Source organism: Pteropus medius, unplaced genomic scaffold (assembly GCF_902729225.1).
Source record: "Pteropus medius unplaced genomic scaffold, Ma_sr-lr_union100, whole genome shotgun sequence".
Lineage (NCBI taxonomy): Eukaryota > Metazoa > Chordata > Mammalia > Chiroptera > Pteropodidae > Pteropus > Pteropus medius.
In genome coordinates, this window is record NW_024351072.1 from 225744 (window position 1) to 242555 (window position 16812).

A 16812-nucleotide genomic window follows, 5' to 3' on the forward strand; every position below is an offset into this window, starting at 1 on the left:
GGTTGCTTCCATGTCCTGGCCACCATGAATAATGCTGCTATGAACATCAGTGTGCAAATATCTTTTCGGATATGGGTTTTTAAGTCTTTGGGGTAAATACCCAGTAGAGGGATTGCTGGATCATATGGTAGATCAATTCTTAGTGTTTATAGGAAACTCCATACTGTTTTCTATAACTGTACCAATTTGCAGTCCTACCAGCAGTGTATGAGGGTTCCTTTTTCTCTGCATTCTCTCCAACGTTTGTTCTTACTTGTCCTGTTGATTATAGCTATTCTAACGGATGTGAGATGGTATCTCTTTGTGGTTTTGATTTGCATTTCCCTTATAGCTAGCGATATTGAGCATCTTTTCAAATATTTGTTGGCCATTTGTATGTCCTCTAGGGAGAAATGTCTGTTCAGGTCCTCTGCCCATTTTTTGATTGGATTGTTTTTTTGTTGTTGTTATTGTTATTGAGTTGTATGAGTTCTTTGTATATTTTGGATATTAGGCCCCTATCAGAGGCGTTGCTTGCAAATGTATTTTCCCACTCAGACGGTTGTCTCTTTACCTTGTTGACGATTTCTTTTGCTGAGCAGAAGCTTTTTAGTTTGATGTAGTCTCATTCATTTATTTTAGCTTAGTAAAAATCTTTAAAAGAAGCTTCTAAACATGTATCTTTACATTTAGTGAGATTTAACAAAGTATTACATTGAAAATCACATGATAAACATGGCTGAAAAAATAGTAGAGATTTATCTTTATGTTCTGAATGTTCAGTTTTTTAATGTAAACTTTAAAAAATTATGACATACATACAGAAAAGCGCAAAAATCATAAGTGTACAGCTTGACAAATTTTTACAAATGAACACACTTGTGTAACCAGCACCCAGAAGTTTCCTTTGCACCCCTCCCTTTCATTACCCCTTCAGTTCCTATTGCTGTGTGACAAATCACCCCAAAAGTTAATGGTGAAAAATAAACATTTTATTATGCTGATGGATTCTGTAGGTCAGGAACTCAGTCAGGACACATGGTCATGGTCTGTTTCCTCTCCATGGTACCTGGCTCATTGGCAGGGGAGGCATGATGGCTAGGGGTGTCTGAACACCTGGGGCCTGGAATCATCTGGAGACATCTTTCCTTACATGTATGCTATCCCATAATGGCTGTTGGCTGGGATATCAGCTGGTGCTGCTGGCTGGAACACTTATAGGTGGCCTCACTATGTGGTCTATGATCTAGCTTTGGAAGTTGGGCAGCATCACTTTCACCATACTCTGTCACTCTCTCAGATTCAATGGAAAGGTACATAGACTCGTTCTCTCGAAAGGAAGAGTGTCAAAGAATTTCCAGGCATGTTTTAAAATTATCACGAAAAGTAACCACCATCCTAATTGCTACTATAGATCATTAAGCATCCATTTTGAGGATGCTTAGATTTTAAAGATCATATTAATCATGATCACTTCATATTATTATTAGCTAATGTATCAAGGCAAAGTGCACAATTAAAGTAAGTTAATTATTAACAAAATGGATATTAATCATACTTTAAGTAGGGTTTTTTTGTATTTTCTTTTCCTTTCTTTCCTTTTTTTTGTGGCTGATTTCTTATCAGAACCAATTTGTTCATTGTTGCTTTTACTTTTGCAATGGGGCTGATGAAAAGCTCATATAAGCAATGGGAGATGAATCAGTTCTGCCATTTTCCTATTGTCCACTTGTGCTTATATTCTTCATATTATCTTAATTCAGACTGTGGTTTATTTGTAGGAATCTTTTCAAGCCACTTTGCCACTTGCGGAGTATTGGTTTAGTTAAAACTAGATGTTATAATCTGTAAATCTATAACCAAACACAGAAATCATATAACTTTGGAATACGCTAAAAATAAAATGAAAGAGGGCTGGTGTCACCATCAACCCTTCTCTGTTGTGGAATTCCCATTCCTCCTTCAGGATGTCCATCAGTGACCATCCGACAAATAGACCAAATGAGGATGCTAGTGTCACTCCATGTCTTATATATATTATAGTTTAATTTCTTTTATGTTTTTGTTACAAAATAAATTTAAATAGAAGTTCTAATATTTGCTTCCCACACCTCAATGAATCATCTTGCACACAACACTTTAGAGACAACTGGTTCATTGCATTGGTTCCATTTTACAAATGAGACAACTGAGGTACTGATAGGTGAAGAAACTTACTCAAGGATACACTGCTAGTAAGTGATAAAGACAGTATTCAAACAGGTATGTTTGACTCCAGTGCCCATGCTTCTTCTATTACAACCAAAAGCTTCTGGCTGATTCAGAGACACCGTTTCTGGTTTTAGACACTAAAATGGGGTAAGACTGCTGAATCTTATTCTCCTAGCTGAGGGCATGTTTCTCTTCAAATAGTCTATGGCAGAGTAGGAGTTAGGATTAGAGGGAGGATGTGGGCATAACTGGAATCTAACTACCAGCATTGGATACTTACTATGTGCAAGACAGACAAAGACACAGAAGTGAGCACTGTATCCTTCCCACAGCCCTGTGAGGTAGCTATGAGTGTAATCTCTACTTACAGATGACAAAATGGAGTAAGTGGCCATGCTGGCATTCCAGTCAAAAATAGAATGACTCTTAAACCTGGGCTCTCAACCAATACATAATATTGCCTATAGTCCATCTGCCTCATAGACAATATTGTTATAGTTAGCATACAGTAAGAGTTAGCCATGTGCCAGGTGCTGTGCTAACTGCTTTCAATATATTATATCTCATTTAATTCTCACAACGGCCTTGCAAGAAAGGTACCCTTATTCACAGTTTCACCTTCTGTGATTTCAGTTACTCGTGGTCAAACGTGGTCCAAAAATATTAAATAGAAAATTCAAGGAACAAACAATTTATTTATTTTAAATTGTGGTCCATTCTGAGTAGCGTGATGAAGTTCTTGTCATCCCATTCGGCCCTGCCCAGGACATGAATCATCTCTTTGCTCAGTGTATTTCTGTCGAGTATATGCTACTTGACCCCTAGTCACTTAGTAGTTATCTCCATTTTCAGATTAGATGTCAGAGTGAGAGAGAGAGAGAGAGAGAGAGAGCGAGCACACATTCATATAACTTTTATTACAATATATTGTTATAATTGTTCTAACTCATTACTAGTTATTGGTATTATTCTCTTATTATGACTAATTATAACTTTATTTTAGGTATGTACGTATAGGAAAAAAACTTTATCATAGGTATGTACATGTAGGGTTCAGTAATATCCTCAATATCAGTCATCTACTAAATGTCTTGAAATGTATCCCTCATGGATAAGGGACAACTACTGTATTAGACATTATCCTTATTTTATAGATGCAGAAACTGAAGCTCAGAGAAGTTAGGTAATTTGTCCAAGGTCACATGGCTGCTAGCAAGTGGCAGATCTTCCACCAGTCTGTCATCTCTTCCACCATTGCTTTGGGTAGGGAATGGACAGAATCTCAACAGAGCCAGCCTTTCTTAGGGAGTCCATTAACCATGCTGTCAGCATCTCCTCACTGAGCGGATGGAGTCCAGGGAGGCTCTGAGTCCAGCATGGTGCTAGTCTGTGCACTGGTGCCAGTTGAACAAGATAAGAAAATAAATTGAAAGTTTAGAAATGTTCACAGAAATTTGATATTGCTGTAGCATACAGGTGTACGATTAATTTTTTTGATTAGTTTGTTCTTTTTATTCCTTAGATTCCACATATAAGTGAAATCATATAGTGTTTATCTTTCTCTATCTGACTTAAATATCTTCTAGGTCCATCAAAGTAATATCTTTTTCCATCCCCTTCCTTTTCATATGTAGGGGTCTTGTTTTCTTATCCTTTCAGCCACTCTATCTTTTGGTTGGAACACTTAATTCTTTTCCATTTAAGGTACTTATTGATAGAAATGTAATTGTTATCATTCTTTATTCCTGTTTTTAATACATGTTTTTCTTCTTAAAGAAGTCCCTCCAACATTTCCTGTAATATTGGCTTGGTGGTGATAAATTCCTTTAGCTTATTTTTGTCTCGGAAGCTCTTTATCTGTCCTTCAACTCTAAATGATAGCTTTGCTGGATAAATTATTCTTGGTTGTAAATCCTGGATCTTCATTCTGTTGAATATTTTTTGCCAAGCATAGTTTCTTTTAAGAAATCAGCTGCCAGTCTTAATGAGTGTTCCCTTATAAGTAATTATTTGTTTTTCTCTTGCTGCTTTTGATATTATTTCTTTGTATTTAACATTTGGCATTTTAATTATGATGTGTCTTGATGTGGGCCTCTTGGGATCCCTGATTTTTGGAATTCTCTGAGCTTCCTGGGGTGTTATGTCCATTTCCTTAACCAGGTTAGGGAAGTTTTCCATTATTATTTCTTCAGACAGCTGTTCAGCATCTTGATTTTCTTCAGTTATGCTGATCAGCCAGATATTTGGACCCTTAATAGTGTTCCATATGCTCCTTAAATTATTTTTATAGTCTTGGCATCTTATCTCTTGCCATTCTGATTGCGTGTCCTTGGCTCTCCCATCCTCTAGATAGGGCATTTGATCCTTTTCTCTCTTCACTTTGTTTATTCCTTTGTTTGTTCCATTTAATATACTTCTCATCTCAGATAATGTGTTCTTCATTTCAGACTGGTTCTTTTATAATTTCCATTTCCATTTTTATGTTTTTTTATCTCTTTGTTGAAGTTCTCACTGAATTTATCTACACTTCCCAAAAGTTCATTGAGCATCTTTATAACCAGTGTTTTGAACTCTGCATCTGTTAGATTACTTGACTCCATTATATCTGGATCTCTGTTCTGTTCTCTCACATGGTTTCTGTTTCTTTGTCTTCCCATTTTGGCTGCCTTTCCGTGTCTGTTTCTATGTACTAAGTAAAGCTCCTAAGTCTCCCAGTCTTATTGGATTTGTGAAGTAGGTGTCTAGTGGCACAGTCCTGAGAGGGGTTCAGCTGCAGGCCAAATTTAGCCCAAGCCTCTCTCCCTCTGTGGCCACCTGTTAAGATTCGCAAGTAATCTACAGATGCTGCGCTTATAGTTGCCTTAAAAGGCCACACCAGAAACCGAAGCCAGCTGCCTCCAGTGTGAGTCTAGGCGCTGCTCAGCAAGGAGTACCTGACTCGCTGAGGAAGTACCTGGGTGTGGTTTGGGTGGGTCCACGAGTTGGGGGAGGTAGGGTTTCATGGAATCCTCTGGGTGGAGCGACCTCTGTTATCCAGTTTGATGACATCTCGGCTGTGGCAGTGCTGTGTCTGTGCACTGGAAGCAGGGAGGGCTCAACAGAGAACAATGGATACTGCCAGCACTTCTGTATAGAGCGAGTCTCCCTTAAGCCCTCTCGCCAACAATGTCTCCCTGAAGTCCCTAGCGCCCTCTGCGCACAGTTGAATTGGCACTGGTGCTCAGAGCCAGCAGGTCTATCACTGTGAAAAACCGCTTGTGGACGGGGCCCCTTTAAGAGGCATAAGGAGCCTGCCACTGCCGCTGTCACCGCTGCAGCCTTTGTCTCGCTCAGACACTTGATACCGGGCAGCCCCACGTCCTTGCCTCATCATACCTTCTGCCATTGCAGGGTGATTTCTTGGATTTCTCCCTACTTGTATGGCTTATTCATCTAGATCCCAGGTGATTTTTCCTTGCTGCTGCTCCTTGTTTCTGTCTCAACTTTGATTTGGTCACCAGAGGGATGAACAGAGCCTCTATCATCTATGCCATTTTTTTTCTCTCTGATTCATTTTTTAATTTTACAAAAGTAAGTCTTTATAACAGATTGGAAATTTAAAAAAGAAATAACCTACCTTTCATCATAGATAGTTTGAGAAGCACTGGTATAGACAAATCCTATCCACTATCCATGCCCATGATCTGTCATTTTGATGGCAGGATTGGTCAGCTCTAAGCCAGAGGAGTAGTGAGCTGGTTCCCAAAGGATTATGGGAATGACTTGATTCACCCCAAGTTGAACCTGATGCTGAGGGCTTGTGAAAGACAATAAAGGCCTAATGTTCCTCTTGAGAGGTCTCTAAGAAGAATGATACAGTTGGTGTTAAATGATAATGATGCTGGCTTTAAAGATCCAGCATCAGTTTTATTCCTAGGACTTTCTCAGTAGTGCTCTAGCCAGCCATGCATCAACAGAAGGCATCAATGTGCCATCCTCCAGATCCAGAGATGCTACTGCTGTACTCAGTTTCAGTGGGCGTTGCTATCTTTATAGATACAGCTGGTCATGACCCAGTTAACTGCTGTGGGACAGGACAGACAGTGAGGAGTAGGAAGTGGAATTAGATTGTAAAGGGAGTTTTAGGGGACTAAGCTAAAGGTCTAGGCAGATAATCAGACTCTAGTTTTTCCATTCCAACTTCTGTCAGGGCAAATGCTACTTATCCCAGCTCTGCTTCCTCCAGGCAGCTCTGCTTGACTCCTCTAATCCTAATCACTTTCCCCTTCACAGAATCTTTGTGATCTGTAACACCCAACCCAACACTTTATCATATATGGTTTTCAGATGACTATGTCTCAATTTCCCATCTAAGTTAAATGTCCCCAAATCAATCCCCAAAGCAGGTACAGGAGAAAAGGCAAGGATTTAGCAGCCAGAAGTAAGGCATGAAGGGTGACCCCAGGCAGAGTCCCAGAGTGCTGGGCTGAAGCTGCTGATGTCCCTCTGGCCTATAGCCTGGGGCAGGGCTGAGCTTCTAGCAAGAGGGTTGGCTGATCCTCAGAAAGTAGTTCTAGTCACAGAGCAGGGAGGAACCGAGTCTAGAAACCAGGCAGGACCTGAGCCTGCCTTGTTCCTTAGCTTGGCATTCAAAGCCCTTCACAATATGACCCCATCATAATGATAACAGTTAACATCTGGTGAGTACTTCCTATGTGCCAGCCATTGTATCAAGTTTACATGTATTAACTTTTTGAATCCTCAAACTAACCTTATGAGTTCCAATTCCAGTAATAAGTTCCGTATTACCTCCATTTTATAGATGAGGAAATTGAGGCATAGAGAAGTTAAGAACTTAAGTGACTCACCCAAGATTGCACAGCTAATATGTGGTGGAGTTGAGATTCAAATCCAGGCAGTGTGGCACAAAGGGGCAGATGTTTAGCCAATAGCCTATACTATGAAATATTTGCCTTGTGATAGAGGCTTTCAAAGTCTTAATCTGAAAGAGTGGCTCTAAGGGTGGAGATCTCAGACATGGGGGATTGTGATAGGGGAGAGAATTCTGTTCTTGGAAACCTTTCCTGGAGGCACACTCAGCTCTGCCATCTGAACGCTACGTTTTGTGGAGGCTCCTCTGTGAGATCATTTCTGTTTCTGATATAAAGTAAATGAGGGAAGATAGTCCCTTGCTTGGGCTTGTGGCATCTTTATTAATGACTCAAAGCCTCCAAGCCTTGGCCTCAATGTTTCAGTCGCCCTTGTATGGGTTGAGTTCACTTGAACATTGTTCCGACTCAAATAGGCAGAAGCTGGCAATATCTCAACTTGAAGCATTTTTGGTTGTATTTCATATCACACCTCACTGTAATTTGTTCTGTTTCTTGAGATCAAAATACAGGGCCTGTGTCTTTATTGGCACCAAGTCTGTCATCATCATCTGTGCATTCTTTGGCTTTGAGGAAACCACACTCTGTCTCTGCTTTCATCAGTTAGGGCAGGCGTGGACAGTCACTCACAATTGGTCTGCTAAGAGCATGATCCCTTTGATATGCTGGGATTTTGGTCCAGGTTGGTAGAGGAGGCAAGGAGGACCTCAAGCTGGGCATATGCTTTCAAGAGAAGACACTGTCCCTGGGTCAGCTTTTCCAATGGGTGGCTAGCAGTGCCCACAAACAGCAGGGAAAGGGAGAAGGAAAGAGCATTGCAGCTGGTCCTAGTGCCACTGCTGCAGGTTGCCAACCCCTTGAAGAAAAACAGCCCTGCCTGGCCCTGCCAAGACAGTATAAAGACCAGAGTTGACTGCCTACTGGGTGCTCTAGGCCTCTGAAGTCTCAAGCTCAATATTACCTATCACAGGGTGGTTCCCATTCTTTTTGAAGTTGGGATGCTCCCTTAAGGCACAAGGAAAAATCTGCCCCAGATTGGCCACCCATTCCAGTTGGCCAGCTGGCACGTCAGGAGTTCTGTTCTTAGGGTACCCTGGCAACCAGTTTGGGAAAAGTAGGCTGGGAAGAATAGTCACTTGTTTCTTATCTGCCAGACTCTCAGAGCTGCTGGAAATTCATGCAGGTGCAGTAACCTGACATGGCTTCATTCATCAAGGTCCATAGGGAGGGCATGCGCCTTCCAAAGATAGATAGGTCCCATATACCTAGTTTAGCCAGTCGAGTAGGTTTCACACTTCTCCACACTTTTTAAAGTATAATTGTCAGGGCTGCTTCACGTATCTTCTGTGTTCATATAACACTTGTTTCTCAGGGGTTCTGGGGACTGAAGATTTTGTAAAGGAACAAAGCAGATGAAACACATATGCAAATTATTCATATTTATAAGTGAAAACGTGAGTAAGATAAAAGATTGATGAGGCTTTGTTACTGAGATAAGAACTTGATTCCAGGCTGCAGGAATGCAGATCAGTGTCCAGAGCAAAGTGAGTGAAGGCACAAGGAGCCTGCTCTGTATGACAAGAATGGCCAGACTCCACCAGAACTATTGTGCTCAGGTTTTGGAGTCCATCTGTAGGAGTGACCAGGAGTGAAGAGACACTTGATGAGAAATAGTTGAGAGAATTGGGAATGTCTAACTGGAGAAGAAGATTCACAGGGAACATGACAGCTGCCTTTAAAAAACTGAAGGGCTGGCTCATGGGAGAGAGAGGGGACTCAAGGCAGAGTGGAAAGTGTGGGTTATGAACTCAAGGATTGCCAGCTGAATTCACAGCTCTGCAATTTACTAGGCCTGCTCTCTTTGGTAAGTCACTTAATCTCCCTGAGTCTCAGTTTCTTCATCGGTGCAGTGGGGGAAGATAATACCTTTATGACTGTGCTGTTCTGAGGATTCAGTAAGGGGGTGGTCTCTAAAAAAGTGCTTGAAATCTGCAAAATGCTTGGCAATTTATATTACTGTGAGTCTCTGTGGAGCACAGAGCCTGGTCCAGTGAATGAAAATGACAGATTTTGACACAGTACAATTAAGAAGAGCTACCTAACAATTACAGGAGACATAAAATGCAAATAGCCACTTTTGATGAAGGAGCCAGTTCATCATCAGTAGAGTTGTTCAAGTGAAGGCTGGACCAGAACTTTCTGGGATGCTGGCTGGGAGAATTCCTGTATATGGAAGAAAGTTGGAGTACATCACTTCTAAGGCTTTTTCCAGTCTTTAGGATTGAAGATTCTATACTGAGTTTCTGCAAAGTCCTATTACAATAATGAACTGTCCATGCTCCACTTCTGCAGTCTACCCCATTCCCTCTCATCTACCTTGTTCCAGCAGTTTCTCCCTCTCTCCTGTATCATCATTATTTTTCTCTCCACTGAATCTTTTCTAATAGCATACAGATATGCTGTTTATTCTCCAATTGTGGAAAAAAGAAAAGTTTCCTCTAGCTATTGCCCCATTTCTCTCCTTTCCTTTTTCTAAATTGTTCAAAAGAGAGAACTGCATCTGCAGCCTCATCTTTTCCCTCTAACTCTCTCTTTTACATACTCTATTCTGGCTTTTTTCCTCACCACTCTACCAAAGTTGTTCTTAAGATCGTTGTGAGATAGTAGAAAATGTACATATTGGTCGCTGCCCCCAGTCCCTGGCACAGAGCTCTTAAAACCCTTATAATTCCCTAAGTGATAAGAGCACTAAGCACATCTTTGTTCTATTGAGGTGACTCTTGGAAGGCTCCTGGATGGCCCCTGGATGTGGGCTTGTCACCAGAAAGACCAAGCCATGATTAGAAACTTGGAATTTTCAGTCTCACCCTCAAACTCCAGAGAGGGAAGACAGGTGGGACTGGAAATGGACTTAATAATCGATCATGCCTACGCGAGGAAGCCTCCATAAAATCCCAAAGGTCAGGGGTTTGGAGAGCTTTCAGGCAGGTGATCACATCCACACTGGGAAGATGACACACGCCAGCTCCACGGAGACAGAAGTTCCTGCACTCGGGAGCCTCCCAGGACTTGCCCTATGTATCTCTTTATCTGGCTGTTCATCTTTATCCTTTATAATATCCTTTAATAAACTGGTAAACCTAAGTGAGTGTTTCCCTGAGTTCTGTGAGCCGCTCTAGCAAATTAATCGAACCCAGGGAGGGGGGTCGTTGGAACCTCTGATCTACAGCCAGTTGGTGAGAACCACAGGTAATAACCTGAGCTTGCGACTGGTGTCTGAAGTGGGGGATGTCAGTCCTGTGGGATTAAGTCCTTAACGTGTGGGATCTGAAGCTGTCTCTGGGGAGATAGTGTCAGAATTGAGTGAAATTCTTGGATACCCTGCTGGTGTCCTAGAATTGTTCGTTGGTGTGGGCAAAAACTTCTACAAATTTGGTGACCAGTGTGTCAGAAAGGAAGTGTCTGTGAAGGTAAAAGAGACACGCAGGGAAGAAACACAATAGGAAAGAACTGGGTTTTTTTCCTAACATAAGAAGGAAAAAAAAATGAGGTTTCCCCCTATATCAACAATTTACATGGTGCCGAATCCAAGGATCAGTTTTCTCCATACTCTTCTGACTTGTCCCGTCTGCATAGTTAATAAAGTTGACCTTTCCCTTCTCCTCCAGGGCACAATACTCTCTTGGCTTTTCTCCTACCTAACTGGTTCTCAGTCTCCTTGGCGGGTTCCTCCTCATCTCCTGACTTCTAAATGGTGGAATGCCCTGGGACTGTGTCCTCAGACATCTTTTCTTTCCTAGTATTTCCTAATGGTTTCATCCAGACCTATGTCTTCAAATACATATTGGTCATGATTCTTGCCTCTATATGCTAGACAACTGCCACATTCATATCTCCAGCCAGCACCTCTATCTTGAACTCCAGTGTATAACTAATGGTCTCCTTGACATCACCACCTGGATGTTTAATTGTCACATCACATGTAACAGGGTCAACACCAAATCCCTGATGCCTTTACCAAAAATCTGCTCAGCCCACAATCTTCCTCATTTCAGAAATGGTGACTCTGAGCTTTCAGTCACTCAAGCCAAAAACCGTGAGGTCATCTCACACTCCACATTCAATTCCTCAGCAAATCCTATCAGGTCTATCTTCAGTGTGTATCCAGAACCCAGCCTCTTTTCACTTCTTGGTAAAATATAAAACAAATCACACCACTTCCCTGCTGAGAACTGCACACAATGGCTGCATCTTAAAGCAAAAGCTTGCTTTAAGATGCAGCCATTGTGTGCAGTTCTCAGCAGGGAAATAGCTGACCTCCTCACTATTCCTCCAATATGCCAGCCAAGCTCCTGGCCTGGAATGCTCTTTCCCCAGATATCTGGTTGGCCTGCTCTTTCACCTCCTTCAGACCTTCTTGGTGTTAAATGGAATGCTGAAAAAACAAACGTAATTTTGACCCCACAACTAAACACTTTCAACACTGTATGCTTTACTCACTTTTTTTGTTTATTATTGACTGTCTTCCCCCATTAGAATGTAAGTTCCATGAAGGCAGTGGTTTTTTTTTGTAGTACACTGAGGTCTCTCCAGCTCTTAGAACAGTGCCTGGCACAGGGTAAATGTTCAATAAATGTTCATTAATCTCCCAGATGGACTGGTAAGTGACAAATGGAAGTTAAAGAACAACAAGAATTAGTGTGATCTAATTTATGTAAAAAAAAAACACTCACAAAGCACAGCTCTGTATCTGTATATATACATGCATATGGATGTAATTGCATGCAGTAGGCTCTAGAATTAGAATCATTACACCAAAGCAACTACAGTGGTTATAACTAGGGTTATTCCTACGGGACCTGAGATCGGGGAGGGGTATCAATAGATTTTAGTTATATCTGAAGTGTTTTCCTTATTTTCCCAGGAAAAAAAGTATTCCTGTATAACTTTTGTGAGATTTAAAATAAAAATGAATCAATAAAAAATTATATATTGCAAGTTTCCAGAAAGTGAACAGAAAGTTCGAAGGACTCAGTAAGTGCTAAATGCCATTCTTAGGTCTGGGGCCTGCTGACAGCCTCCAAGTCTACATCTCTCCCCCATCTCTCCCTCTACCTCCCTCTGCCCAGCACCGTGCATATCACACATGATGTTTATGTAGTGCCTACCCTTTGTCTAAGAGCTAAGACTAGATAAAGGAAGCCCTTTTCTCCACAGAGCCCCCCAGCTGCTCAGCCAGGTCTCTGTAATTTGAAGGTCTGGATTCTGCAGTTGTGGAATCCAAAACGCTTTACTTCTGGTCACCAAATGTGTGGAGGTTTTTCCTTACATCAAGCCATTCTCTGGAATACCAGCTGGGTGACCTACAATTTCACTAAATTCTGACACTATCTCCCCAGAGACAGCATCAGATCCCACACGTTAAGGACTTAGTCCCACAGGACTGACATCCCCCACTTCAGACACCAGTCGCAAGCTCAGGTTATTACCTGTGGTTCTCACCAACTGGCTGTAGATCAGAGGTTCCAACGACCCCCCTCCTTGGGTTCGATTAATTTGCTAGAGCGGCTCACAGAACTCAGGGAAACACTCACTTAGGTTTACCAGTTTATTAAAGGATATTATAAAGGATAAAGATGAACAGCCAGATAAAGAGATACATAGGGCAAGTCCTGGGAGGCTCCCGAGTGCAGGAACTTCTGTCTCCGTGGAGCTGGCGTGTGTCATCTTCCCAGTGTGGATGTGATCACCTGCCTGAAAGCTCTCCAAACCCCTGACCTTTGGGATTTTATGGAGGCTTCCTCGCGTAGGCATGATCGATTATTAAGTCCATTTCCAGTCCCACCTGTCTTCCCTCTCTGGAGTTTGAGGGTGAGACTGAAAATTCCAAGTTTCTAATCATGGCTTGGTCTTTCTGGTGACCAGTCCCCATCCAGAATCCCTTTGGCAATTTGCAAAAACTGGGCCCTCTGCCTCATTCTACACAAATGAGTTTCCTCATTTATAGAAGGAAAGTGATAACAGTGATAATACCTACTTTTGGGGTTGCAGTGACAATTATATGGGTTCTTTATTGCCTGTAAAAGCTCTTAAAACAATGTCTGACACATAGTTGATGCTCAATAGAAGGAAGCAGTTTACTCTTATTAGTATCATATTTTATTTCATTTAATGGTTATAACTGTCCTGCAGGGGAAAATTAACAGAATGGGCTTTGGAGTCAGACAGATATGGTTTGAATCTCAACTTGGGGATGTAACTACACGACCTTTGTAAGGCACTGCATTGCTCTGTGCCTCAGCTTTCTCATCTATAAACTGGCGTTCCTATTAATTATGCCTATCTCATAAGAGTTTCCTAAGAATTGAAGTAGCTCTTCCAAAGATAGCACATAGCAAAAAAAAAAAAAAAAAAAAAAAGACAGCACACAACACAATGCCTGGCATGTGGCAAGCCTTAGTTAAATGAAAGCTGGATTTAGTTTTGTTTCGTGATCCTGATTTGGCTGTGACCTCTCTGGCTGGCCTTGGGCTTCTTTATTCTCTCTCTGGAACTTGTTTCCTTTATCTGTCATTCAGAGAGCAGCATCTGATCCTCACTTCCTGCAAATGTAGCCACTCAGCCTCCTTATTCATTTTGGATCCTGCCCAGTGGGCTGTGGCAGGTGCTTCACAGGGTGGCTCCTAGCTTTGCCAATCCTCTGGCCCACTTTTTAGCATCTGAGTCACTCAGCTTTACCGGGGATGGGACTTAGAAGCTCTTGTCTTGACTTTGGTGACTAAACCAAATAGACTGATATGTCTATTTGTCATAAAATCGTTGAGATGGCACAAGTCCAGCTACCTTGCCCTGCAGCCCCAGTTCCATAGTGAGAAGGAGGCTGCACCAAAAATCATTATTGTGCCTACCTGGCCATTTCCAGGCCTGCAAGTAACATTTCTCTGATCGGTTTACTGTCACAAAGAAAAGTTCATGTGCTGTTTTCTCCAGAGCTTGGACTGCTCTCCCACCCACTCCTGCCAGTCACCCCAGCTTGTCACTACCCTTCTTCAAGCAGTACCTCAAACTGCCATCCTGATCCAGCCTCAACTTGACAGCCACTGCCCCCGGGCACTCTTCAGTCTGCCACCTTTGCCCGCCCCTGCTCAGCAGCCACATGGAGGATTCTAGTGATTCTCAAGGCAGCCTTTCCCTGTGGCCTCCTGCTCTACCCCCCAGCACTATTGTCTTCTCTGGGGCAGAAACATACAGTCTGAGCTTGTGGGACCCTATGTCCCTGAGTGCCCTTCACAAGGCTCTTGGCTCCAAGTGGGTGCTCTCCATGAGCTTGACTGCCTGCCAGCTGGCCCTCTCTGAAGCTGACACTGGTGAGGGAGTCCTGGTAAGGGCTGGCTTAATCACTATTGTGAGAGAAGCAGCCAACACTCCCCATAGAGATACTGGTTTACACACTCATGAGCGGACATGCCTTACAAATTTGCTACCTCCACTCCTCGCACTTTGAAAACTGGGTAAAATGGGCAAGGAGAGAGGAAAAGACCTCACTGTGATTGGAGCCCTATGTCTGCCGGTCACCAGCTGGGTAGCCTTGGGCCATCACAACCTCTCTGAGCCTCTATTTTCTCATCTGAAAAATGAACGTGTAAGGAATTACTTTGTTGCCTCACAGGCCTTTTGTTAGGATCAAATGAGGTCATGGATGTGAACACTCTTAGTAAATATATTGGTGACCAGAAATGTTGCTGGTGCTGTTGTGTGTGGTGTGGGTGCAGCATTTCAATGAAGACACAAAACACTGACTTTTTGGGAAAAAGATTAAATGTGTCATTTACTCTCCTCTGAAGGAGTTTACTTGAGCAAGCGTCCCTTCCTACGAATGCATTTCTCACAGCCATTGGAGCACTGCCATCCTCATTCCAGCATACTGTAATGTTTCCTCTCTTTAAAAAAACTGCAACCTTCTTGACCCAATATCCCCAACTACCCACTACCCCATTTCTGTGCCCTCTTTTGCAACAAGACTTTCTGGAATTCAACTTATTTTCTTCTGGAAGTCTCTATTTCTTTAACTTCCAATGTCTCTTGAACACATTCCAATAAAATTTACACTTCACAAAGCCTCAGAATCCACACTTGCCAAGGCAGGACCAAGTACATAATTTACAGGGTCAATGCAAAGTGAAAATGTAGGACCCCTTGTTCAAAAGTGTATTTGTTTTCTAGAGCTATCTTAACAAATTACCACAAACTGAGTTACTTAAAACAATAGAAGTTTATTTTCTCAGTTATAGAGACTGGAAGTCCAAAATCAAGGTGTCAGCAGAGTGGATTCCTTTTGGAGGCCTTGAAAGAGAATCTATTTCATGCCTCTCTCCTAACTTCTCATGGCTTCAGGCAATTCTTCACATGGCTTGTAGATGCATCTGTGGGGGGAGGAAAATAATTTTCCTTTTACCCTTCTAAGTTCTGTGGCTGGTTTAATAATCAAATTGACATGAGACAGATTAGCCGGAGAAAATGACAAAATTTATTATGTATGTACATATGGGCCTCAGTAAGAATAGAATGTGAGACCTTTGGGCAAGTCGAGCAGTTGAGGCTTATATGCCCTCTTGAGCTAAGGAGAAAAGGCAGATAGTGGTTTGGGACTTCAAAGGGCAGGAAGACAATTCACATGGAGATGGAAAAGCAAATGTTTGGTAAATAAATGTTTGCTGAGCCATCTTTAACAATGGGACACAGAGAGGACTTGGATCAAATAGGGCTTATTAGGTTCCTCCCTTGTAGGGAGCTAAAGCTCCCCAAATTCAAAAGAGTGCATGGTTTATCTCAGGAGGCCTGCTTGCATAAAAAAGAAAAGGCTGGTTCTGTTGAATTTCAGGAAGAAGAAGGTTAAGTATAGCCTAAGGGAGTGTCGAAGGGAGTGTCAATTGCACCTGGATCTTCAGGATGTTACTTTTGTGTTGTTTTGGAAAGCAAAAAGAAACAGATTGTGTTTAAAAGGAGGTTAAGAAATAAACTCGGAGAGACAGTTGTGAGATCTGTTCTCCCTCCTGCACCCTGTCTGTCTTCTCTTTTTTCTCAGTCCCCGCTCCCCCATTCAGGTACCCGGTTTGACTTGGTCGGCTGGCTTCCGACACTCCCTGTCTATTAAACTATAGTTATCTATGTTTGTAGCTTTCTTCCTGGAGCAGGTCCTCTATCTAAATTCTTTTAGGCAGTTAGGGGAAGGTCAAAGGTTTTTTGTTTGTTTGTTTGTTTGTTTTGTCCCCTCCCCCAAGTCTTGTTTCTTAAAAATAACCAGCTGAAAATAGTCAATATCCCATTTGGAGTGGCAAACTCTGCTTCTCTTCACATCACTTCGATCTCTGCCTCCACCTTCATATTACCTTCTCTTTGTGTCTTTCCCCACTCTTCTCTTATTAGGGCACCTGTAATTGGATTTAGGGTCCACCCTAATCTGATACGATCTCATCGAGGTCTTTATATCTTCAAAGACCATTTTTTCCAAATTAGGTCACATTTTAAGTGAACTCTTTTTGGGAGAGGGACCATAATCCAACCCACTATAAAAAAATTATTTAAGAATTTCAAGATGATCACAGAAGAGTATTAGATCAGCGCAGGATCCTGCTGAGACCAACACCCTGTCCGATTGAATGAGTTGCATGCCCAGGAAGAGGGAATGTGCCAAGGTCATCCATTTCCTCCATTCCTGTTGTCAAATTCACTGGTGAGTTCTGAGTCCTTGCCT